Below are 27,026 nucleotides of genomic sequence, written 5' to 3'. Positions count from 1 at the left end.
GGAATGCCATATGACTTGTTACCGTGTTTTAAAGAATTCCTGCTTGTGCTGATCCTACATCCTTCACCAAAGGCCCTTTATGTGCTGCTGTACTACTCCTTGCCTTCCAGATCCTCACCAGTGCTCCACCTCCCCTCCCCTGGTATTCAGGAAGGCTGTAGGAGGAAAAAAGACACCCTCAGAGCTGGGAAAGGACCATATCGACCAGTTCCATGAAGTCCAGACGATGCTCTTACAGTACTGTAAGCAGTCCATAAAGTTGGGGCTGGGAGAGGGGCAAGCCAAACTGGGGGTGCTTGGTGCCCCTACTAGCCTTCACACTCTCCGCTTCACACAAAAGGGTTTGAAACTCAATGACCTAGTCCAATCATTCTCCTTTCCAGATAAAGAAATTGAGCCTGAAATTGAGCCTCCAAAGTTTGTGGAGATAAAATTGCTCTATAAAAAGATGATTTCTGGGAACCTCTGGGTGGCTCAGCAGTTTGGTGCCTGCCTTTGGCCCAGGGTGTGATCCTGGAGTCCTGGGATCGAGTCCCGCATGGGCTCCCTGCATGGAGCCTGCTTCTCCCTCTGTCTGTGTCTCTGCCTCTCTCTCTGTCTCTCATAAAGAAAGACAATCTTAACAAAAAAAAAAGAGAAAGAAAAAGATTTCTGGGAACCAGGAACCCAGCTCTCACTCATGGAGGAGGGTGTTGAAGGGAAACGTTACTTTGTAAAGCGTTGGTTGCACCGAGAGGTTTTGACCTTCCCAACGATGTGTTCAATACGTTCTTTTGATTTTCTATGTTTTTCGAAGACAGCTTTGGGGGGTTTCAACTAGTGCTTCTCCTGGCAACGTGGACCAAGTGTGGGGTACGATGGTGAGGACCTCTCCTCGACTTCAGGCTCACCTTAGTGCAGAGCTGCTTAAGACCATTCCCCGACTTCAGGCTCACCCTTAGCGCATCGCTGCCTTCCCATCTCAGAGGGTCCACGGTGAGGTGGTAAGCACGCCTGATTCAGGCCGGGTGGTTCCGGGACGCCCGCTGTCGGCGGGCAGCGAGCTGGGCGGACCGGCTGTGGCTGCCGCGGGCCCCTCTGCCTGGTGGTTCCCACGCGCTCGCCTACCCAACGCGGCAGCTCAACAGGACGCAAAGCGAGCTTCGGGTCTCCCCTCCCGACCGGTCACCTGCGCGCCCCGCATCCCGGCTCCGGGCGGCCGTGCCCCTCCGCTTCCCCGAGCCCCGACTCTCGGAGCCGCCCCAGCCCTCTGCCCCGGGTGCCAGCACCGCCCCGCTGACAGCCCGCTCCGAGCCCCCGCTCGGCAGCTCACCTGCTCCTTCTGCCTCCGCACCCGGTGCCAGGCTCGGTGGCGCGGCCGTACCTCCTCCGGCGCCCCCCCGCCCCACACCGCAGGGGCCGCCCCGCGGCGCTGCCTCGGTCTGCGCTGAGCACCTGGCCCGGCAGTGCGCCGCACGCGGCAGCCCGACCGCGGAGCCTTCGGCCTTCGGGCCTTGCGGGTGTCCTCCCGGTACTCACCCCGGCGGACGCGGGACACCGCCAGCTGCTCCCACTCCCGCCGCCGCTGCCGGATGCGCCCGAGCACGTGCAGGTGGGGAAGCCACGCAAGCCTCTGAGCTCTCGCGAGACCGGCAGCAGAAGGGGCCGAATGGGCCGCCGGGAAGGGCCGTGGCGGCCTGGCTTCCGGCGTGGAGGCCGCGGGCTTCCGGTCGGCGCGGGGACGCGAGGAGCCTCCCTCGGAGAGTCGGGAGCCCGGGGCCCCCGAGCGCGGGGCGCAAAGCGTGGGCTGCGTGACCCGAGGACCGCTAAGGGGTGAGGGCCGCGAGCCCACCCCTGGGGCCCGGCCCCTTGAGCCCCCGCGCCGCGCCCAGGAGACGCCGGAAGTGGGAAAGGACCGAGAGGAGGGCGGTGGACTGAGGCCCGGCGGGCAGGGGGAGCCACACGGCGTGTGGGCCACGTGATAGCGACGTCAGGACCGATGACGCGGGGTGGGCCTGGGGGAGGGGCGCGGGGTCGGGGAGGGGGGTGGGGGCATAGCTGGGGTCGAAGTGTTCATACTTCGCTTTACGCCCGCTGTTGCGGACCCTGCCATCCTGAAGGCTTCTGCTAATTTAGATTCTCGCCACCGGTGTGTTCCTTTCTCCAAACTCTTGAAAACACTGTATGATCAATAATCATCACCTGGCGCAGTCCCACAGGCAGAAAATCATATATTGTTTTAGTTTATGTGTCCTTAGTTCCCCGTGAAGTATGAGCATCTTTTACATCTTTAGGGGCGGCTTGTGGTCTTTACTTCTGTGAATTGTCTTTTGTGTTTTTTAATTGCCAGATTATAAAAAGTCTTTTTTGTTCCTTGGTATTAAACATTGCACCTTATTTACTTTTTTGTTTGTTTGTTTGTTTTACTTAAGGTTTTATTTATTCATGAGAGAGACAGGCAGAGGGAGAAGCAGGCTCCCTGCAGGGAGCACGATGCGGGACTCGAGCCCAGGACCGCGGGGTCACCTGAGCCAAAGGCAGATCTTCAACCGGTGAGCCACCAGGGATCCCATCTTCCTTTTTTTTAAAACGATTTTATTTATTTATTTGAAAGACAGAGGGAGCAAACAGCAGGCGGGATGAGGGCAGAGGGACAAGCAGCATCCTGCTGAGTGAGGAGCCTTACGGCTCAGTCCCAGGACCTGATGACCGGAGCCAAAGTCAGACATGTAGGACTGACTACCCAGGTGCCCCAAACTTTTATTTTGGGGTGTTTTGCTGGTCATAAAGTTTTACATGTTCAGGTAGTCACCTGTGTTAGCCTTTTCTTTTATGGGATATAGTTTGTTGTCTTGCTTAGGAAAGTGTCTCTTACCCCTTCTCATATGAATAGTCACCCATAGTCTAAGTTTTCTGTGGTTTAATCATTACCTTGAAATGCTTTAGGGGCGCCCGGGTGGCTCCGTGGTCTTTCCTCGCCTGGGGCGTGACCCCGGGGTCACAGGATCGAGTCCCGCGTCGGGCTCCCTCCAGGGAGCCTGCTTCTCCTTCGGCCTATGTCTCTGCCTCTCTCTCTCTCTCTTTCTGTGTCTCAGGAATAAATAAATAAATAAAATCTTGAAAAAAAAACAAAACAAAACACTGCTTTAGTAACCTGGAGTCTATTCAGGCTGGTCGGCGCGGGAGCTTGGGAGCCGGCTAGTCCTCCCGGGTCTCAGAGCGCGCCCTCGCTGTGGCGGGTGGGCAGGTCATCACCCTGATGGGTGGCAGGGAGCGGCAGTGAGCCTGCGCCCCCGCTTGCTGCGGGTGCCCTGGGAGGTGGGGGGGCGTGTGCCCCCTTGCTCTCCATCCAGCTCTCGAGGCACAGCCAGCCCCAGCCATGCGGGTGGGGTGGCCTTAGGCGCCCCCCCCCCCCCCCCCCGTGCTCCGCGGTGGCCCCAGGGCTGCCCTCGGAGTCCGCCGAGCGGCCCACGGGCAGGCCCACTGCTTGTGCTGTTGTCCTTGTGGAGCTCCAGGGGTTTCGAGCAAAAAGTAAGCGGTCTGTGAAGCAGGGAATCCCATCTGATTTATCCAGGGGTTAGCCTGCCATCTAACTTCGTCACCGAATAGTTCATCTTTGCGTCGCTGATTCAAAATGTCATTTTTATTACAAATATATTGTGTTGGTTCCCCCTCCTGGTTCTCTGTTCCGCGTTGTCTGTCCTCTGTGTAGTAGCTTTGCCGGCTGTTTCACTATCTTCAAGGGTAGGTCTCCCTTGAATCACTCTTTTCCTGATTTCTAGCTCTTGTATTTTTATTCTTCCAGATGAACTTGGTATTATTTTTCCATATTCCAAAAAATTTATATTGGGTTTTTGATTGGAGTAGAATTAAACACATAATTTGAAAGTATTGACAGAAAATGAACTGCTTAATGTAAAAACAATATTTTGAATCATGTAAGTCATACTTTGTATATTTCAGAAGGATTTTATAGTTTTTCTCATGTAGCTTTCTTGTTTCTCAGTAAGAGTGGGTCATATATATATATGTGTGTATATATATATATATCCATGAGACAGAGAGAGATGGTGGGGGCAGAGACACAGGCAGAGGGAGAAGCAGGCTCCACGCAGGGAGCCCGACGTGGGACTCGATCCTGGGTCTCCAGGATCACCCCCAGGCTAAAGGCAGGCGCTAAACTGCTGAGCCACCCAGGGATCCCCTGAAGCCTATTTCAAATAGGGCCTGAGATACCCCTTTGGCAGGTAGCTAATGGAGTGTAATGACCAGTGAGAGCAGGGATCTCCCCACTTCATGGAATGCAACACTGAGGATCCCAGAGAATGCAGAGCATCTCTGGCTTTTCAAGGCCCCTAGAACATCAGCACAGCGGATGAAGGATTTATCAGCAGCACAGGCCGCAGCACGTGGCAGTACGGGCAGCAGAATCATTGGTACCAGGCATAATCATGACACCTAGTGACAGTAGCAGTGGTTGGAGGATGCAGAGGTACCTGGAAGAAATGACAGGTGCTTTCCAGAGGAGGCAGTTCCTCATGGGGATGACATGAGCGAAGATGGTGGCTGGGGCTCCTCATGATACCTGAGCTTGTTTGTTGGTATACTTGAGGCAGTCCTTGGGGATTCTCAGGAAATGCGCAAGGTAGCTTTGAGGGTTTTAGGGTCCTATCTGGCAGGTAACTGTAGGAGCCAGCAGAACATGGGTAATGAGTTTTCCTATGTTCCTTGGGGTACCTATGAGCTAGAATGTTCTCAAAGCAACACGGGTTGCCAGGTGAAGGAATTATTCTTAAATAGGCGATAGGAGTTCTAGCAGAACAAGACAGTTTACTGCTGTCTCTGAGATTCTCTGTGCATTCCGTTTTAGTGACACACACATACTTCTGGGATTAGAGAATCTGGGAAACAGTGGGTTAAACAACATTGAATGGGTGTTTTTTTTTTTTAAAAGATTTATTTATTAGAGTGTGTGTGTGTGTGTGTGAGAGAGAGAGAGAGAGAGCGCGCGCAAGTGAATGCACGAGCAGGGGGAGGAGCAGAGAAAGAGAATCTCAAGCCAACTCCCCACAGATTGGGAAGCCCAGTGCAGGGCTCCATCTCATGACCCTGAGCTCATGACTTGAGCTGAAACCAAGAGGTGGGCACTCAACCGACTGAGCCACCCAAGGACCCCTGCATGGATGTTCTTAATCGACTCAGGGTCTCCGGTGTCCTGGTCTCTTCAAGTCCTGTTGAGCACCTACCAGGTGGCTGGGGTGAGTACCACAGCAGTGATCCTGGCAGTGTAGACAGGGAGACGATGTTAACACAGACTGTGAGTCTGTAGGTAGAAGGGTGTTCAGCGTTTCCCAAGTTTACCCCATGGATCTCTTCTAAAGGGATGCCAGTAAGCAGCGCTCGTGTTCTGTGGAGTGCAGCTTGGGTGCACCTTGCTGGATCAAAGGAAGAACAGCGGGGAGGAGAGCTGCATTGCCGTATGGCTGTCTGGTCTCTAAAGACAAAGAAACAGTATACACCACAGAAAGTGATTTTTTATATATATATATATATATATATAATTTAAAAGATTTATTCATGAGAGACACAGAGAGAGAGGCAGAGACACAGGCAGAGGGAGAAGCAGGCTCCATGCAGGGAGCCCGACGTGGGACTCAATCCTAGGACCCTGGGGTCGCGCCCTGAGCTGAAGTCAGATGCTCAACCCCTGAGCCCCCAGGCGTCTCAGAAGTGCTTATAAATGTAAAATCTCAAATTGGGATTAAGTGACAGGAAGGAGATTCTGAATTGCCCTCATCCTCCAGAGTCCTAGGAAGGCCCTGTGTACAAGAGCTGGGTTGTTCACATTTGGTTAAAGACTGAGGGCCCTGTTAATGCATGAAAGTCACATAGTGGCTGGTCCAGGTTCCAGGACTGTGGAAAACGACAACCAGTACTTGACTTAGGTAATTTATTTTACTACTTTTTTCATTTTTAAAGATTCCATCCATTCATGAGAAATAGAGAGAGAGGCAGAGACCCAGGCAAAGGGAGAAGCAGGCTCCATGCAGGGAGCTCGATGTGGGACTCGATCACGGGTCCTCAGGATCATGCCCTGGGCTGAAGGCGGCGCTAAACCGCTGAGCCACCCGGGCTGCCCGACCTAGGTAATATTTACTTTGGTTTATTAGCACAGTACTTCTTTTTCTCTCTCACTCTTGGTTTTTTGTTTGTTTTTTGCTTACATTATTTCCAAATAATTTGGAAACCTTTATCTCCCCTCTCACATTTATAGTTGATATTTAAAAACTTTTTAAGCTTAGTTTTACAGTTATGATGCAGTTACCAGATTATTGCATGTTATTTATGTGCTTCAAATATATTTTAGAAGTTGATTTAAATTATCTATTCATAAAATATGCCCATCATGTAATTAATTGAAAAAAATCATTTCTTATTGTCAATCGAAATAACCAAATCACAACTTCCTGACAAAGATTTTCTTAAAGTTTTTCAATTCCATTCCACATTCCTATGACAGCCAACCCACTTCTGAATTCTCATCCTAAAGTAGAGGGAGAAAGAGCAAGAGAGAGAAGACAAAAACTTGCCTTCAGTGTGATACTGGATGAATAAGGCCTTACCCCACTTTTTCCTGCAGTACTTGCTTTGCTTTGTCCTCACAGGATTCTGTTTCAGGGGCTGTTGTCTCCTAAACTGCGGTTTTAGTGACCTGGCGGTGATTGAAACCCAGGACAGTGCTTCGGGGTAGGTTGGGGAAGGCTGTGTCTTTCCTTTCTGAGGAGGGAAAGGAGGATTGTTGAAGAGGAGGTAGCAGAAGGCCCCTGCCCCCATCAGTGGCCTGTTAGGGTTGTCACTTTTAGGAAAAGACGTGGACATTTGGGATATAGGGTCCATGCCCATGTGTTCCCCGAAAGCCTTTCTGTGCTCCAGCTTACTTGTACCAGTTAAAGGACCGCTGCTGAACTATGGCCCATGACCAGAAAGCTGTGGAAAGAAGGCATCTCTAAGTTCACAGTCAGTGGAGAGGTAGGGGCCTCTGCTCTTCCTCAGTGAGGCACTCTGACATTCACATCCCAAGTTCACTGTCTGCAGCCCACATGTGGGGATGGATCTGCAGGCTGAGGAACCTAGAGCTGAAGCCCATAGATATTTGCATCATTTCTGGTTTGGATTTGGAAGAAGGGGGCCCATCACCTGGGTGGGTATCCTGTTATAAAAGGGGGAACTTCTTCCTGCGGCTGGGTTGCATTCTTCTGCCTTAGCCTTCTCCTGTGCCTGGGTCTCTACTGCTTCCCTGGTGCCGGGTTTCAGAGTCGCAGGCCCATCCTTACCTATATAATCCTCCCGTTGCTGAGCCCACCAGTCTCTGGGAGGACTGCTGTCTCCCTACCCTCAGTCAGGGCAGTAGTTGCCACCTGTGACCTAGTGCCCACATTCATAAAACCTCCATAGTCCTTGAGCTGTCAGAGTGGGCCTCTTTCTAGATAATCTTCTAGCTTCCTGCAGTCCTCTTATAATACTTGCAATGTTGACCTTTCTCCCCTAAGTTGTCAAGATGTTTTATTTCCACTGCCAGGGTGGGAACTCCTTGGGGGCAGGTTTTTGCTTTTTTTCCCCCCTCCTTATTCATTTTTGTTTCCTCTGTAGTACAGGAATGGGGTATCACACACAGTAGGTGCTCAACAAATACTGGTTGAATGAATGAAATTGGAGATGACATAATATTAAGTGTATGAGCTATGCCTTGATAAGACTCAGGCCACAACTATAAAATAAAATTCATATAAAGGAAAATATGGACATCAGATATACATCTGAGGCTGTAATATCCACGTCTTGAGCATGGATATTATTGGCTTATGTATTATTGACAAGGAAATTCATGGAATCTGAGCAGGTGGCTCTACATTTTTTTAATTAAGTTTTTATTTTAATCCCAGTATAGTTAACACACAGTGTTATATTAGTTTCAGGTGTACAATATAATGATTCAACAATATGATGGCATTTTGTGGTTAGGATGTCAAGCCTGAAACCCCAAGTCTGAAGCTGGACCCACCTTGCCTCTGGGCGCCAGATGGCGCTCACACACCACCAGAGAAGGTATTTGCACATTTACAAGTTCTTGTTTACCAAAGGAGATAGCTGTGCCTCTATGTGAAACTCTGCAACAAATTGATTTCTTACAGACTTCTGGGCCATTGCTCTAGTTTCCAAAGAAGGGTTTAATACATACACATGAAAACCTGATTGTAAAGCACCCAGCTCAGGCTGTGGTGAAGGCCAAATCCTATTTCTGTGAATGCGGTGACTTGTCTTCTTATGTGGTCTTTGTGCCTTTTAAACGGCTTCTTACTCCTTATGGGGAAAAGGTAGATGCAAGGGGGAGGGTATTCTCAGGAACTACTGTGACCTGGGAAACCTGGGACCCAAGTACTTGGCAGATCACTTGCCCTGAGGGAGCAAACCGGTTTCTTCGGTTTCTTCGTACGGGGAATGAGGACACTGCCTCAGTGCTCAGGCCTGTGGGGAGGTGAGTTTTTACTATGTCTTGTTCCCTCTCATCTCCTTAGTTTGCAAAACTATGGGGCCATAATCTCTCTGCTGTTTTTGCTCCTCCATGTTAGTCGGCAGGGATGAAGTGGTAAAAACAACAAAACGGGCTCTGCCACTTACCACCTGAGCTGGTGGTGTGGTCTTTGAGCCTCAGTTTACTTGTCTGTAACATGAGATTAACAGTACACACTTGAAAAGGTTGTTTTTATAAGATACGAACAAAATAACAACTATATGGTCAGTCATGTGCTTTCTCATACCTCTGAATAAACAAATGCAGACTAACCCGAACCAAGAATTTGAGTGTAAAATCTCCGTTGATTCATTTTCCAATCTTACTACTTCTAAGCATCACGTTTGTTTCTCTTCAAACAAGAGAAACCTCTTGCCTCCTCTTGCCTGGCTCTTTATGACATGATTGTTTCCCATTCATTCTTTTGTGGGACAGATATTTACTGAGTACCCAGTATGCTCCAGGCACTGTACTAAGTACTGCTGAGATGATGACAACAAGAACAAAATCCCTGACCTCATGGAATGTGTGTTTTGTGGCAGAGAGAAATAATAAACAAATAAACACATGTAATTACAAATATGTATATGAAGGAAAAAAACAAGTTCTGTGGTTTTAAAAAAATAACAGTGAGAGGAGGGATGTGTTAGGATGATCCGGGAAGGCCTTTTTGGGGAGGCAGAATCAAAATAAGGAGGGAATGGAGACGAGGGGGGAATACTTTCCTGAGGAGTAGGTGAGGAAACAATCCATGAATGCCTGCTGAGAGATTTTTATTTTTATTATCCTTAAATAATAAATGCAGCTATGGTTATGATAATAAAATAATACTATCCTGTAACATGTTGCAGTCTTATGTTAATATATTTCTTTGGGAGATTGGATCAGGTGCATTGTTTTACCCGGAGCTTTACTGTCAGCCTGGTCTATATAGGTGCCTGCCAAAAGCTTGTTGAATGAATAAATGGTTACACTGGCCACTCAGGGTAGGCAAGGCAGGTATTATTGCTCCATTTCAGGAATGTTAGATGACTTGTCCCTGGCCTTATGGGTCACAAGGGAGTCACAAGAATTAGAATCTTTATCTATCTATCTATCTATCATCTATCTATCTATCTATCTATCTATCTATCTATCTATCTATCATCTTTTTGACTTTTATTCCAGTGTTCTCAGATTTTCACTCTTTAGAATTAAAGTCTCATCTTTATGTTTATGGAAGATTTCCTCAATAGACCAGAGTGCTTAGGCAAGATACAGCTCATATATTTGACTAAAACCAGTATAATCTTGCAGGGAATGAGTTGTTTCTGGGTAACACGGGTGTTAATCCAAGTAGAATTAGCCATACTACCTACACTCCACCTATAAAATTCTGGACAGGTTTACACCTGCCAATTGCTGATTCTTGGGTGTGTTTCACAAACCAATGATTAGCTCTAAAATTCTAATGCTTCTGTGAGTTATTATTAAAGAAGGATGCTTCAGGAAAGATGGGGTGACACCATTGTATATATTGTAGAATATCAACCAGTATTTTAGGGATGGGAGATGGATTCTTTCACATCCCTGTCTACATTCACCTCTTTTTATAGGCAGTAAAGTTCATGTGTATCTCATGTGTTGGTAGATTAAGTAGGTAGCTAAAGAGTTGCCTGAATAGAACGATTTGAAGATCAGATCAGATCGATGGTCCTAAATCTCTCATAGGAATCTGGAGTGCCATCCCAATGGCTTTGTTTCTTTGTTTCAGGTAAAATCCTTGCCTTGTAGCCTTTCTTTAAATATAAATATGTTCATCCATCACTATGCTAGGTTAGTTGTGGGAGAGATGCAGAAGACACAAATCATTCCTCCCCCCGCCCCCAATAAATTCATTCATTCATCACTCTCTAAGTATTTCTTGGGCACACATTATATGCCAGATGCTCTGCTAGGCTCTGAAGGAATCAAATAGTTACCGTATTTTGAATGTCACTATAGACAGGCATTGACTGTTCAAAGTACTTTTTATATATTAACTCATGGGTTCTGTTGATGAATCAGAAAGTCCAGAGAGGTTAGGTGAATTACTTAAGATCATATGACTAGGGTATAGGAGTGATAGGATTCAATCTTGGGCAGTTTGGCTCTAGAACTTGATCCTTAACAGAGTCCCTGGCCTTGAGGAGCTCACAGACTAGTTGGGGGACAGACATGTAAAGAGATGAACTGCAGTCCAGCCAGGCTGTGATGGGAGGGCTAAGCAAGGAGGACTTCTGAAACTGGCTCCTGGGAGGAGCTGAGAAACCATCACTCGACAGGAAATAGTAACCCTGGAACCATATTTTAGTCACAGACAACACAAACATGAAAAAGCACCTCTTTTCTTCTTCATTGACTTTTTTTTTTTTTTAAGATTTTATTTATTTATTTATTCGTGAGAGATAGAGAGAGAGGGGCAGAGACACAGGCAGAGGGAGAAGTAGGCTCCATGCAGGGAGCCTAATGCAGGACTCGATCCTGGGATTCCAGGATCATGCCCTGAGCCAATGGCAGGCACTCAACCGCTGAGCCACCCAGGGATCCTCTCACTGACTTCTTCTGTTTAGGTGTATCATGCCTCTGAGCTCACTTTAGTAATGCAATTTAAAATTGAAATGGGAAATGTAAATGAATAAATTACAGATTGAGGCAATGACCAACATTTGAGATTGTAAGATATGGCTAGAATGCCATACATAAAGAATTTCAGTTTATGTTCTTGCTTTTCTCTCTTAGCTTCTTTTGTGCTCTGGCTTGGGTGTGGGGCCTGACCCAGAGTGGCAATTGCAAGACACTGGTGGCTCTCCCAGGACCACATAGACTCATTACAATACTAGTAACAACTTCAAGGGGAAAGTGGATGAGATTTTATCTCTTAATCCTCTACTTGCATATTGTTTGTCAAAATCTTTGTCTTTGTCTCCTTTCTCTAAAGTTCAGTATCATTGCTTTTCCTGCCTAAAGGACATAGTTCATAGCCTGCCTCTTTAAGGAAGGCTTCCCAGGACCTCACCACTGATTCTTCCTTCATGCCAGACTCCGATGGTGCTGCACCATTCATCTTACCATTAAATAGGCAGGGCTTTGAAAAGCTGACATTTTTATATTATGACTTCATATTTCATATCTTTTTCTCACATAGAAGCTTCTAGTTAGTTACACATACAGCATTGGGCTTCCTTTTAAAGCCAAGGAAATCTTTAATGTCCACCTTTAAGTTTCTCTCTCTTTAAGCTCATAAGTTAATTTTCCTAATTCTGTTTGACTTAAAAATTAGTTCATCTTGTGATCGACTGCTAACACTTTTGTACGAACTTCATTTACACTGAAGTTTTAAAAATTTATAGGCATCATCAGTGGTTGTTGCACCTTTTGAGAATATTTGCATTGTTTTGTGTATCCTTAACAAACTTCTAAAATCATAAAATACTTTTAAATACAATTTATCATCTTAACCATTTGTATATCCTTTTAAATTCTCCAGACTTTTGAGTTAAATAATCTAAATGCATTTCTTTATTTTTCTATTTCTAATGTTCATAAATATATAGGGCTCCATATATCATTCATTACATGTATCCCATTGGAGCATGATTGATACATCAGGAGTATATTTACTCAATAAATTCATTGCACTTTAACTTTTGTATTCCTAATTAACTCTGGATTGTGAAAGGCTAACTGAGAATACCCAGTTATGGACAACTGCACCAAACTTATCACATTGTGCTTTTTACCTTCACCCCCTCCCTAGGTTTCAATTGTTATTGAAACTCAGAGCTGGGAGTGGAATTATTTTTGGCATTACATTGAACATTATAACTTAAAATCTAACTAATACTAGTAATATGAGTGCTACTACTAGTAGTAGCTAATCTTTGTCAAATACTTAACTATATCACAGGGACTGTTCTAAGTGATTTACATAGATTGACATATATGTGCCAGTCATTCCAGTCCGTTCCTGTGGAGTGTAACAGTTAATAACATCCCATGAAGTTAGACCTACAATGGATGCAGGTGTTTCTTGTCCTTCTGAGTTTGTTCTTGGGATAATAAGGCACAGATATTTAAAACTCACCCAGAAGTAGGTGAGTAGTAAACTACACTAGATTGGAAGTCTCTCAAATTATGTATTTTTGATGCCCCAAGGGTTGCTTAGCACATAAATGTTTGAGAAATTAATGAATATTACTTGGTTAGAGCCCAACAAAATATAGCACCATGATGGGCTTTGAAATGGCGGGGAAAACAGCTGTGCAGGGAGCTGACTTTGCAGCTAGAACTTACCTGCTGTTGGGGAAGGAACTATTCCTGTCAATGAAAAAATTTAAAGTACATAGCGTTGGCTTCGTTCATGATTGCAAATGTCACGATTCCATTAATTTGATTTTTAAAGTTTAAGGTATTCTTGCCATTTGGTTACTCAGTATATGAATAGAATGACATTTATTCTGCTTGGCTCTCTGTAAGCTACACATGCACATTTGTTTGAAGGGTATCATTTATTCCTTTTAATGAGACTTCTGGGAGCACACCATGTTGGGCTAAACAGGATAAGTGATCTAAAGGAAGAGAACATAGTCTTGAGGCTTAGACTCTGAAGGAAGACAGAGCTAATATACACGAAAAGTCTTAAGTTCTGTTGAAAAACTGAGGGATTAGGTGGCAATGAGTGATACAGACAAGACAGAGCGTCTGTAGAGTTGGGAGAAGGGGAAGAATGAGGCACTAACATCTTTATGAGATGGTGAGATTCTGTTCAGACTTAGCCTGTGCAAAAGGGAAGATGGAGGGTCCTTTAGCAGTGGAGGATTGGGACCTGGAGCAGGAATGAATAAGGACTGATTTTTGAGGAAAGGTAATGATTTTTTTCCTGGCTGGAGTAGAGAGTTTTTACATTGTCATTGCTGTTTAATAAAGTCACTTATTGAGCACTTACGCGCCAGGCATTGTGCCAAATGTTAAGGTACATCATGAACTTAATCCTTACTATAGCCCCATAACTAACTTCATTTCCAGATGAGGAAAGTCAGGCTAAGGGAGGCTGAGTCACTTGCTCAGGGTCATACAGCTCGTCAGCAATGGAGTAGACACAAGATCTCAGGTCTCTTCCTCATGAGAGTTTGTGCAGTAACCCATCTTCTCTCAGCCCCATTTGTCCAGACCTATAGGTAGAGCCCATGTTGTCAATTTCTCTCTCCAAGTCTCACCTGCTTTTAGTACAGTTAGGGGAAAGGTGGACTTATCTCATGTGCCCTCTGAGTTTTCCTGTAGCACATATTCTTTCTCACTTCTCTCAGGTTGGCCCTGTGGCTCTGCTTGTTGCATAGGCAGTCAGTGGCCTGGACACTACAGCTGTAGTCCTTGTGATATGATGCTGCTACCATAATACTGGCTGGGGCCGAATGGTGACGTGGAAAAGGACATGGTGTTTTTTATTGCTCTATTACTTAATTCTTTACCATGTCACCAACACAAAAAATTACTGAAGGAATAACTGGAGTTTGGATGTAGGTTTAGTTGTGGAAACAGAGTCCCAACAATAATGGCTTAACTGTGATGGTTTGTTTTCCTGCCATATAGAAGTCTAAGTTGTTACGTGGCTCTCCTTTATCACAGGGACAGCGGCCCAGACTTATGCCTTACTATGCTGTCATTACAAGGCCACTTCATGTGAGGTCTGAGGTGCTGCACCATCATATCTATATCCTAGTAGAATCTTTTTTTAATTTATTTTTATTTATTAATTTTTTTAGTAGAGTCTTTTAAAAGAAAGCCTGGAAATTGCACACATCACTTTTACAATCATCCTATTGGCCAAAACATAGTCACATGCTCCTAGCTAGTTGCAAGAGAGACTGAGGAATCTTACCTATGTTCTGAGTGACCATGAGATTCTTTTTTTTTTTTAAGATTTTTATTTATTTATTCATGAAAGACACACACATACACAGAGGCAGAGACACAGGCAGAGGGAGAAGCAGGCTCCATGCAGGGAGCCCGACGTGGGTCCCGATCCTGGGACTCCAGGATCATGCCCTGGGCCAAAGGCAGGTGCTAAACCACTGACCCACCCAGGGACCAAGAGATTCTATTACTGTGAAAAGAGAAGAATGAATTTTAAGTGATAGTTATCAATCTCTGCCTCAGAATTATAAAGAAGGATACAACTATAGAACTTGGATGATAAATATGGCTATTCTCAGAGCACATTAGAAAAGACTAAATTATTATTATTATTATTATTATTATTATTATTATTATTATTATTATTTTGAGAGAGAGAGAGAGAGCTGGGAGAGGGGTGAGGGGGGGAGAGAGAGAGAATCTTAAGCAGGCTCCAGCCCAGCAAGGACACTAACATGGGGCTTGATCTCATGACCCTCAGATCATGACCTGAGCCACAATCAAGAGTCAGACACTTGACTGACTGAAGCCACCCAGGCCTCCTGAAAAGACTAAACTATTAAATCTTCTTTGAGAGATGCTGTTGCCTAGTAGACATTGTCCAGTTATAATTTTTGCTTTCCTACTTCAGGTGTGCCTTCTTTTTTCAGAGAGAGAGGGAGAGAGAGAAAGATCCTAATGTACATCTCCATGCTTTTAAAGGAAACTGTGAACTCCTTTCCACAGAAGTAGTTTCCCCTGTCAGATCTCTCCTCTGCACTATTGATGGGCACAGTAACCCGCAGCCACACTTTTGCCAAATTCTGAGTTGTTCTACGTAGAGTTACAAGCGGCGTGAGCAGAAAACCGCAGCCTTGGCTTTTGTGAAGGTGAACTTGTGCTTCCTCATTCTCCCACACACTACTTGGGTAATTAACAGGATATGTGTGTGTATTCAGACATGCAGACACGCACCATATCTCGCTCACAGGGACAAAAATGCTTCTTAGATCCGATGCAATCTAAATCTAAGTTAACAAAGAGAAATGCTGCTGAAGGGTCACAGACAACACAGCCCACGGTGTTGAGGGAGCCTTGTATTTTAGGTGGAGTAGTGGGAGTTTATCCTCATTCACGGAGAATCATTGCTCTTTTCAAACAGCAGTGCCATCTGTCCCTAATGACTCCTGTTAAGCCATTTTAAGCTTTGAAATTGCACCTTTTCTCCTCTGGGTCCGATGCAAGTTTTATTCGACCTGTACTCCTGACTCACCAAACTAGTCTGAGGTCGTAATAAAACAAAATATAAATAAATATACTTGCTTGTCTTCAGAGTAAACCATAGTGTCTATGTGGCTGTGGTAGTTAGATTTGTATTTCTAATTATATTTGGTAAAGTGTTCTCTTATGATTTGAGAATTCTCTGAGTTTGTGTATCCTCTGGTGATAGTGGTTCTTTTGGGTTGATGAGGTTTTCCTTTTTATTTTTATTTATTTATTTATTTATTTATTTATTTAATTAATTTATTTATTTATTTTTTTTGATGAGGTTTTCTTTGCTGAATTCTTGGATTGCTTCTATCTGCTTTGCCACCTTTCACTCCCAGCTCTGCTCCAGCTGAGGATGCATTGTATCCTTTCTGCCAGCTGCTAAGTAGTAACTTTGAATCAAAACCCTCACTTGCCTTTCTTTCCCCAGCAGCTTTGTTCCTCAAAATCAAAGCATGGATATCTAAGACAGAAATATTATATAGAAATATAGAACCTCTAAGTGACAACCATTGAGGTTAATAGCTCTGTTTTCTCTTCTTGCCTCTTCTTTTCTAAGCAAAAGAGGTACTTAACTACAATGGAGTTTTCAGAACTTATGGATAACTTGGGTCTAAAAGATTATGTTATTAAAATTACAAGTTGAACAGAATAGAAGAGTGTTAACAAATGCATTCAGTGTGGTTTTTACTTCACATTGTTGTTGGCTTTTTCCTTCTCAGAAGCAAAGTGAAAGTGGACATTTGCTCTGATTGTCCCCCAGCTGCGGATTCTGAGTCTCCACACAGTAGCTTTCAGACTCAGCTGTTAGAATCCCTGGGGAGGCATTTAAGGTGCAAGTGCCAGAGTCTCACTCCCAGGGCTTCTGTTTTCATGGGTCTTGAACGTGGCCTTAGTCTCAGAGATTTAAGAGGTGATTTTAGGACGCAGCCACCAGTGGGCTCTGCTACTCAGCCTTCTGAGGTAAAATTTTAACTGTGAAGGTTTAGATTTACTATGTGCTTAGGATACGTGCACAGGAAAGGAGGAATCTCAGGCCTAGGAGTTAATTAAACTTCCCTTTTCCCCCAAGCATTCCTTTCAGAGCTCCTTGGCTGGCTCTGGGTGTCCTGAGGGGCTGGGATAAATCAGGTGGGCCCCACCCTGCCTCTCCCGCTGCCCTCTTCTCTCCCAGCGGCTCCACTGGAGGACCATGGACAGTTCCTAAACAAACCTAGGCGCAGTGAAATTTGCCCTGGACTCTTAAGTCTTCCTACATTGCTTTTTACAGCTTTGCCCCTTGATTCAATTAATCACTGCAGTCCAGGAGCTTTAAAGGGGGCTTTTACAAATGGGACAGTTAGATGTGGAGGAAAATGAGAGAAAATTCAAATTTGCACATTTGAAAATTTGGATATATGGGGCCAGCTGGTGATACCTTGGTGAACGGTATTACTATTGTTAAGTTTACTCCTCAAAGATATTTTTTTGCTCCTAAGAGCATTAATTTTGTGTTTTTCTGCATCTATTTGCCCTTCAGTAATTGGTAAGATCTGACGTATATCTAGATAGAATAATGTTAAATGATTATGTTTGGCTCATTATTATATTTCTGCCTTGTAATAGTCTGTTTTAAAAGACCACTCATTTTTCATTCAAGTGCAATATAAACACTGAGTTTGGCCTTTATCCAGTTTTTTTCTGTCAGCCATTGAAGGCAATGCTGTGTAAAATTTATATTTGCTTTGGAGCTGTGTAGTTTGAATAATTACTTAAGATATCTGAGCCTCAGTTTCTCTTTTGTGAAATGGGGATAATCTCTATCTTAAAGGATTGTCTTTTTAAAACTACTGTACTATGATTATTAATATTTCATTTTAATATTTCATTAATATTTCATTGTTCCAGTCCCATTTTATAAGACTGGAACAATTTGGGCAATGCAATAAAGTAATATTGAATTATAATCCAAAACCCAATACATTTTTCAATCTCAGGTCAATAAAAGTATCTAATTGTAAACAAAACAAATTACATAAGAGCCAGGCGGTCCTACAGAATTTGTAACACCTAATGATAATGAACTCCACATTGGAGAGGTTTGAGATGTCAGAGGGAGATACTCTGTCTTTGAAAAGCTTTAAAACAATGTCAGTAACTTTGTATTTTTGAAAAGAAGAGTCCTTGGGATTTTTCCACCTTTGTTTTAAAATGATTTTTAAGTTTGTAATCCTGTATATAGTGTTTTGGCAGATTCCTTAGAGTCCTTCTATTTTTACTCTCACTTAGAAAAATGAGGCTGGAGTAGTTAGTTCTATTTTGCTGACATCGAGGAGGGTAGGCTTTGATAATGTCATTCTTCCTCCTTCCGTCCTTATTTACCATGCCCCTAAATACTATTTTATAGGTATTCAAAAACTATTCCTTTAGCTAAAGGTCAGATGTTTTTAGAAAAGTGAAAAATGTGTGTTCCTTATTCTCCAAAGCCTGTTCTACTTCCCTTTTGGTGATCCCAGGAAAAGATGGATACATTTAAAGGTGTGAAAGGGATCAGGAGAAGATGGGGAGTGGGTGTGTCCAGGCCTTTTGCTCTTGTTCGGCAAGGCCTCAGCCATCATCACCTCTGTACTGCTTCCCTCCCACAAGAGAGATCTTGTTTATCTGGTAACTTTGTGCTGTATCCGCTGTATCTGCAGGGCCTGTTGAGATTTATATTTGCATAATACCTCTTAATGTGTGGTTTCTTTTGTGCTCACCTTCATATTTTGAGGATCCAGTCTTGTTAAATCTTGTTTTATATGAAATCGTTTAGCATCTGTGCTTTACTTATTTCCAAGCCCTGGGAGCAAAGTAGTGTAGCAGGATAAATCAGCTGCTTGTTTTCTTTCTTTTTTTTTTCTTAAGATTTTATTTATTTATTCATGAGAGACCAGAGAGAGAGAGAGAGAGGCAGAGACACAGGCAGAGGGAGAAGCAGGCTCCATGGAGGGAGCCCAACGTGGGACTTGATCCCTGGACTCCAGGATCATGACCTGGGCTGAAGGCAGAGCTAAACCGCTGAGCCACCCAGGCTGCCCAGCTGCTTGTTTTCTTCTGTTATTTCCCCTCCTTCTCTATTTTTTTTAAAAGATATTATTTATTTATTCATGAGAGAGACACAGAGAGAGGCAGAGACACAGGCAGAGGGAGAAGCAGGCTCCATGCAGGGAGCCTGATGCGGGACTGGATCCTGGGTCTCCAGGATCAGGCCCTGGGCTGAAGGTGGTGCTAAACTGCTGAGCCACCCAGGCTGCCCCCTCCTTCTCTATTTGAGGAATAATATCTCCTGGTCTTGTTGTTGTTTTGGCTCAGAGATTTTTGTGGGACGGAAAGGAGAAGCAGTGCTTTCTTGCTTGCTTCCTTCCTTCCCTTCCTCCCTCTCTCCCTTTTTCCTACCTGCTTTCCTCCCTCCCTTTTTCTCTCTTTTTTTTTTCTCCCTCCTTTTTCCTTCTCTTAGAAAAGAGTTGATTTAAGAACTAGTGGGAATGTCCCATCAGGAAAAGGGAAGGCCTTTAAGGTCCTGGAGAAATCAAAGTGGAAGCTTCTCCTCAAACTGATGAGAAAGGTTTGAGTTCTCATGCAAGTAGGAGTAAATGCCCTGCTTCAGGGCAATGGCTGAGAAAATGGGAAGACAGAAAAGTGGCACCTAGAGAAAGAGAGACGTTTGGCCTGAGGACAGCCAATCCAGGAAAAGATCCCTAATGGCCCATTCATGGCAAGGAGGCCAGTGTCCCTGCTCTTGCAGAACTATTCTGGGTTTGGAGAATGAGGATGTTCACTCAAGGCTCTTCCTGCCTTCTCTGCACTTCACCTGACCCCATTGATGCTGGTGCAGCATAGGAAAAAGGAAGGGGTGCCCATATGACTGGGATGAAAATGCAAGTTGGTCTCATATTCAGTTGATTAAAAAGCAATAAAACACCAATATTTCTAGAACACCTGAGCTTGTGAACTGAGATTCATATTGGCTACACTAGAATTAATTCACGGCTAATTGATTTGAGGGGAAAATATTGATCTTTCACACCAAAGGGACTCATTGACTTTACTCTCCTTTTCCTGTCCTTTTCCTTCCGTATTCAACTCACACACTTTCTCATTTGTAGAAAGAGCATGGGGCTGGGAATCAGGACTTGGGATTCAAAACTGTGGCCTTGGATAAGCTACTTAACTCCTGAATATGTAAACCCGTGATGTGCCTGAGAGTCCCTTCATTGTTAGGGGTTGAGGATGGGGAATAGATGGTGGGGAAAGTGTAGTGTGAGGAATACTGGGCTGGCTCTGAAGACTGATACTCAACGTTTGATTTTTAATACTAATTTTTATGATCTTTGGCAGATTATTTAATTTTTCTCTGCCCTAGTTTCCTAACCTGGAAAATGTTGATAATCTCTTTATGAGGACAAAATGCAATGGTATATATGGAAATGCTTTGTAAATTATAAAATACTACACAAATTTAAGGACTTAGTAACAACTAATCAACAAAGATTTTGGGAACCTGAAGTATGGTATTTGGGTCTGCAAGAAAAATGGAGAGGAGCTCATCATGACTTCAGGTCTCAGTGAATTTGTAGATGAGTTCAGATGAGAACAAGCTTAATATACATGAAATAGGGATCCCTGGGTGGCGCAGCGGTTTGGCGCCTGCCTTTGGCACAGGGCGCGATCCTGGAGACCTGGGATCGAATCCCACGTCGGGCTCCCGGTGCATGGAGCCTGCTTCTCCCTCTGCCTGTGTCTCTGCCTCTCTCTCTCTCTGTGACTATCATAAATAAATAAAAATTAAAAAAAAATACATGAAATAATTAGAGGACATTTAGCCAAAAGGAACTTAAAAAAATTCATTAGAGCAGGATAAAGAGCTAGGACTAGATTTTTATTTGTTATTAACAATTATGAAATTAAAGTAAATAAAAACAACTATTTACCAAGTCTTCTAACATCTACCGAAACAAACCCAGATATATCTTCCCAGATATATTTTTTAATTTTTATTTTTTTCCTGTAATTTTTGTATATCATAGAAGTAGACAATTCCCTTCAAAATTCTTTAAAGAGAATTCAGATAAACTTCCCTGGATGATAATCTTCTTATTGGTTGAATCCCAGATCACTAAAGAATCTTCTTTTGATTTCATGGAAGTGGCAACCAGTATATGTGTTTTTTAATATTTATTCATAGAAAAGAGGGTAGCAGAGGGAGAGGGAGAATGGACAAGCAGACTCTGCTGAGTGTGGAGCCTCAGGCAAGGCTCCATCTCAGGACCTGAGCTGAAATCAAGAGTCAGATGCTTAGCTGACTGAGCCACCCAGGAGCCCCAGCAGTGTGTGTTTTAAAAAGAAATGATAATAAGTGCTAGGCATCATCATGCTTTACATAAATTAAGCTGTTTACAACTCACAACAGTGTTCTGATACCATTATTGTCATTAGTATCCCTGTTTTATAGAGAGGAAACTGAGGCACAGGGAAATCAAGAACAAGCAGTTGGGCCTGAACCTGAAGCTGTACAGCCTGACTCTAGGGCCTTGCACTTAACCAATATTCTGTGTTGCTGCCAAAACACGGAGTCATCTCTGATTTCTTAACCTTTGCTCACAATGTTATTTATATACTGTACAGTGTAGAATACCCAGAGTTCTTAGGGACAATTCTTTTTGAAAACATTGTTTTATTTCATTTCAAGTAGGAATATCTATGACAGTCTGTTCATTGTAGGAATAATCAGTGAAGACGATATCCCAGGAATACCAGTACTTCCTTTGTGCTAAGGATTCTCCAGAGTGATAAAACTGGAATCTTGAGTCCTAAACTCATATATAAATGACAATTTGAGGAGAGGGGAAAAAAAAAAAACGAAAAGAAAAAGGAAACAAAGAAGGAAACAACAGAATGAACTCTTGAAAAGACAGAATGGAAAACAACATATGCCAGATTTATTTTAACACATCTCACTTGAATTCAGTGCATATTGTGAACAGTTTTTACTGAGGTATTTGAATTTCCAGAGATTTTTTTCTTCCTATTCATACATCCTTTCATTTAAAAAAAAAAAATTTATGTCAGGTATTTGCATGTCCAGACCCTTTAGGGTCTTATGTACTTAAAAACAAATTATTTGTATAGTAAAAATGTTGAATAAAAAAATACTAGATATTTTTGGGTAGAGGATTCTATCCATGATTAATTTCTATTTGTTAAACTCACATGGAAATATATAGCATTTTGAAAAAAACATGGAGAGCTGTAGTAAAGCTATTATATAAGCAACAATAATGAAATTTTATAGTTGTGATGATGGGGTGTTTTATCTCTCCATTATACCCTATATACACACCTTCAAACATTTAGGGAACATTTTGAAGAGTGAGGAAGAAATTATACCTAATGGTAATTATATTAAATTGCCAACACCTATTTGTGATACTGAAAAAAAATCACATTAGTGGCAAGTTTAGATGAAGAAACTGGAGCTTGCTTAAGGAGAACTAGACAGATTTTCAGAAAATTTGAGAAGCCTGGCAGTAAAAATTTCCATCATGTAAATTACTTCCCAAACACACACATGAAAAAGTTTTACATCCTTTATGTTGTTCTTCTTCCCTCCCTCCTTCCCCTCCCTCCCTCCTCTTCTCTTCCCCTTCCCCTCCTCCCTCCTTCCTCCCTCCCTCCCTCCCTCCCTCCCTCCCTCCCTTCCTTCCTTCCTTCCTTCCTTCCTTCCTCTCTCTGTCTTTCCCTTCCTTTTCCCGATTGTTTCTTTCTTTAGCACATGTTTATTGTCTATTATATTCCAGTCATTGTTTCAGGCACTCCAAGTACAAGACAGGTGTGGTTCCTTTCCTTTTGGGGCTTACATTCTAATCAGCGTCTCTCCAATGACGTTTCTATTTTCTTCATTTTTATTGCCATCTCTCATGAATAAACATGGCCTATCGAAGGGAGACTCCTGACTGCTTTCCAGGACTTTGACTTTCTGCCTCTATTCTGTTTAGCATATGGCCACCAAATCTTTCTAGCCTGTCACTTAGATGAATTCTCCATACAACAAAGGCTATAATACTAGCTATCCCATATGGTTAAAGGGAACTTGCAGGTAAAGACTTAGAACAGTAAATTCCCATTAGATACTGGTCCATATTGTTGTTCCAGTCTCCACTGGATTTTCCTTCTCCACAGGAAAAGATTAGCCTCTCATGCATCACTTGCACTTCCCCAAGACTTTGGGGCTTGATATACACTGTGTTGTGCAGTTCCATTTGGGTTAGCATTTATGGTACAGTTAGGTTCAGGTTAGGTTTTATAACATACACATAAAAATAACTCAGTCCTAAAGTGATGACCCTCCATGAACAATAGGAAGACATGGTCTAGAGTACTTTTCAGTATTTCAGATTCTATTCTGTCGACCTATGCTTAGGGGTCCATACATGGGATATTGTTACTTCTACTAAGTTATGCTGATAACTTTTACATGTCTAAAATAGAACTCATGGTGTCCCCTTCTGACTTCTCCATCTTCCACATTGTGCTATCCACAATGGTAAATGGCACAGCCAAGCACCCACTTGCTGAGTCCAGAGACCCAGGAGTCATCCTAGACTTTTCCGACTGCCTGAGGGAGTTCTTGAATGAAGCCTAGAAGTTCTGATTTCCAAATGTTTTCCTACCCAACCCCGTTTCTCCTACTCTGGTCCAAAGCATCATCTCTTCTGGCCAAGAGCCTTTTACCTTAGGTCCTTGATTCTACTTTTGCCTCCTCCAGCCTATTCCCACATGGCAGACAGAATGAATCTTCTGAAACATTAAATTACATTAAAAACCCGAGTCTCCTGCTGCCCCAGTGACTTCTTATCACCCTTAAAAGCAGTGCAAATGGTTTCCAGAGGCCCTCTGTGACTTGGGTCCTGGCCATGCCTTTAGTTTTCTACCTTTCAGCCACACTGGCCTTATTACTGTTCTCTGACTCACTGTGCATGCTTGTCTCCTAAGGGACTTAAACTCCTGAAGCTTCAGTTTCTTTTGTAAAGGGGATATTTGTAGAGTTGAGAGTTTCTGTTTCATGATGCTTGGAGAGATTACAGTGGATTAGGCTATTGAAGTGTGAGACACTGTGCTAGCACATATTAATTTCTCAATACATTTTTACCATTGTTCCTCTTTTAATAACTAGCCTCAATTTTCCAGGTGTCCTAGATACTCCACTAGCAAATCAAATTCAGTATTTCCAACCTGAACTCATGAGCACTTCCCCACAAACCAGTTCTTTTTCTTGGCATTCCTATCTAGGTTAAGGCCATCACCATTTTTCTAGATCCCTATCCTCACACTTCTGTCCTCGCCGACTCCTCTCTCAACCTTGAACCAGTCACCAGGTTCTGTTGATTCTATTTCTGAAAATTTCCATCCATCTCCATCTTTTCTTTCTCAGTGCTTCCCCCCTAAATATGGTAACTTCCTAACTGACCATCCTGCATCTGGTTTCTCCTTTTTACTCTCCTTTTATATTTTATTTTATTTTAATTTAATTTAATTTTATTTTATTTTATTTTATTTATTTTTTAAAGATTTTATTTATTTATTCATGAGAGACACACACACACATAGGCAGAGGGAAAAGCAGACTTCATGCAGGGAGCCCGATGAGGGACTTGATCCCAGGACTGCAGGATCATGCCCTGAGCCAAAGGCAGATGCTCAACCGCTGAGCCCCCCAAGTGTCCCTTACTCTCCCTTTAGTTGTGGAATTTGTTCTGTCAGTCTTCAGGTTGATCTCTAGGGTATTTAGAACGATTTGGTTGTTATCAAATTGTGTTTGTGGAACAAGATGAGCCCAGGGTCCTCCTACTCCTCCACCATCTTCTCTTTGGTCTCTGCTTTCTGTATGATCCTATACTCCACTCTGAGATTGCTAAGTCTGGGCTTAGCCCTGGCCATGATATTCCTGGGCTTAAAAATCTTCAAAGTCTTCCCATCACCTAGAAAAGGAAGGTTCTATAATGTGGTCTGTTATTTAAGACCTCTGTATTTGTCAGGGTTCCCCAGAGAAACAGAACCAATAGGGTGTGTGTGTGTGTGTATAGAGATATATTATATGGAATTGGTTCACATAATAATAGAGGCTGGCAAGTCTGAAATTTGCAGAGTGGGCTGGCAGGCTGCTGATGCTGCAGCTCCAGTTGGAAGGCTGGCAGGGTGGAGCCCCAGGAGAGTTGATGTTCCAGTTTAAGTTCAAAGGCATTCTGCTGTAGAACTTGGAAAAACCAATGCTGCATTGTAGATGAAGTCTGAAGTTTAGTGTACTGGAGAATTTTCTATTGGTCAGGGGAAGCTATTTTATTTTGTTGTTTTATTCAGGTCTTCAGTTGATTGGATGAGACCCACCCACATTATGGAGGGCAGTCTGCTTTACTCACAGTCCACCAATTTAAATGTTAATTTCATTCTCAAACACTCTGACTGAAACACCTAGAATAATGTTTGGTCAAATATCTGGGCGCCCCATGGCCCAGCCAAGTTGACTTAAAAATAAAGCCAGTATCGGGGATCCCTGGGTGGTGCAGTGGTTTGCCGCCTGCTTTAGGCCCCGGGCGTGATCTTGGAGACCCGGGATTGAGTCCTGCGTCGGGTTCCCTGTGTGGAGCCTGCTTCTCCCTCTGCCTGTGTCTGCCCCCCCCCCATCGTGAATAAATAAATAAAATCTTAAAAAAAAAATAAAGCCAGTATCTTAAGTCCTCTTTGTATAGGCCAGCATACGCTCTTTACTTCTGACTCCTGCTTAGCTCATTTTGAAGTTTAAATCAGCAGCCCTCTGTTTGTTTTTTTTAATAAGTAAAATATTATTAAAAAGATCCATTGTTCATAGAAGAATTTACAACACCTGTTGGCCTCTGTCTTTTTCATTTCTTCTGTTCCTAGGCAGCAGAGGCTGCTGGATATGAACTCCTCCCCATAGTTCCCAGAGAAACACCAGAAGCCCCAAACCCAGAAGCAATCTAGCAAATGAAAAAAAAAATCTATCATTTGTCAAGTTGAACATGAACTTTGTACTACACCAAATAGCCTTGAATGATGGTTTTTATTCTTCCTGTTTTGAAGCTAACAGCATTAAGGCTCAGGGAAACTGAGAGCGTTTAAATAATTTTCCTGGAGATACATTACAAGTGGCTACACTGGGCTCATCCTGGGAAATTAAAAAACAAAACAAAACAAAAACACAAGAAAATGAAAACAAAAACAAAAACTTCTAACACGTTGATCTATTCCTATCCCTGAGAGATTCTAATTTAAGAAGTAGGACCTGGGGGCCTGCATTTCTAATGAACTCCGCAGGAGATTCTGATAATGTAGACTACTCTTTGAGAAACACTGACCAATAGAAAAGAGCTTGTGAACATGAATAAATGAGCTCACAGATACAGCACTGCTGTGGGTCATTGTTCAGTTCTCTTGAACCGGCCATTTGATATTTCAGATAAACTGAAAGGAGGATAATAAAATTTAGTCAGTGGAGCTCACTGAAGAATAGTTCAGTGAAACACAAGGAGCATGCTTCTCAGGTGAGGACATATGGGATAGCTCACAATAGGAGGGCTTGACATAATTATAACGCAATGCCTTGAGCTAAAGACCAGTTGAAGAGTGGACTTAATTGACTTACCTAGAGATGTCAGGATTCCATGTTTCTGCAGATAGATAATCCAGTGTCAGTTCAGACCCCACTGAGAAGAGATCTGGAAGAGATCACTTCTTCTATTCACAGATGAAAATCTAGCACATACAACCAGGACTCATTATTTTTCAGTTTAGGAGAAAATAGCCCAGCTTGGTCCTGAATAGGTGGTAGGAGATATTTGAGTGTGATTTCTGGAGGATGGAAGCTATCACAAGCAAAGATGCTGTCTTGGTTACTTCTGACTGGCAACTAAACACTTTGAATCACCTTCATTGTTTGTGTATGTGTGTGTGTGTGTGTATGTGTATGTTGAATATAAATTAACTGCATTACAAATGTACATACACAAATATATAAATGTATATATACACACATACGTACATATACACACATACATATATATAAATGTAACGTTTTAGGCTAGTGGGTATGTGTGTGTGTGTGTATGATTTATTTATTTGTTTACCCATGAGAGACACAGAGAGGCAGAGACATAGGCAGAGGGAGAAGACGTCTCCCTGCGGGAAGCCTGATGTAGGACTCGATGCTCCGATCCCAGGATCATGCCCTGAGCCTAAGGCAAATGCTCAACTGCTGAGC

The 27,026-nt window shown here is 43.3% G+C and overlaps 1 protein-coding gene across 1 annotated transcript in view; it reads left to right on the top strand.

Annotated features, from left to right (window-relative positions):
- Window positions 1-27,026, top strand: part of LOC140631518 (uncharacterized) — a 107,249-nt gene that overhangs the window by 38,052 nt on the left and 42,171 nt on the right. Inside the window, exons 15-17 of the mRNA XM_072822859.1 lie at window positions 111-242; window positions 797-983; window positions 2,412-2,531. The gene's annotated coding sequence lies outside the window, so the exon portion shown is untranslated. The remainder of the gene's footprint in view (window positions 1-110; window positions 243-796; window positions 984-2,411; window positions 2,532-27,026) is intronic.

The sequence above is a fragment of the Canis lupus genome, chromosome 1, assembly GCF_048164855.1.
Source record: "Canis lupus baileyi chromosome 1, mCanLup2.hap1, whole genome shotgun sequence".
NCBI lineage: Eukaryota > Metazoa > Chordata > Mammalia > Carnivora > Canidae > Canis > Canis lupus.
Note: the sequence above shows the minus strand (reverse complement) of the source record. Positions and strands in the feature narration are given on the sequence as shown.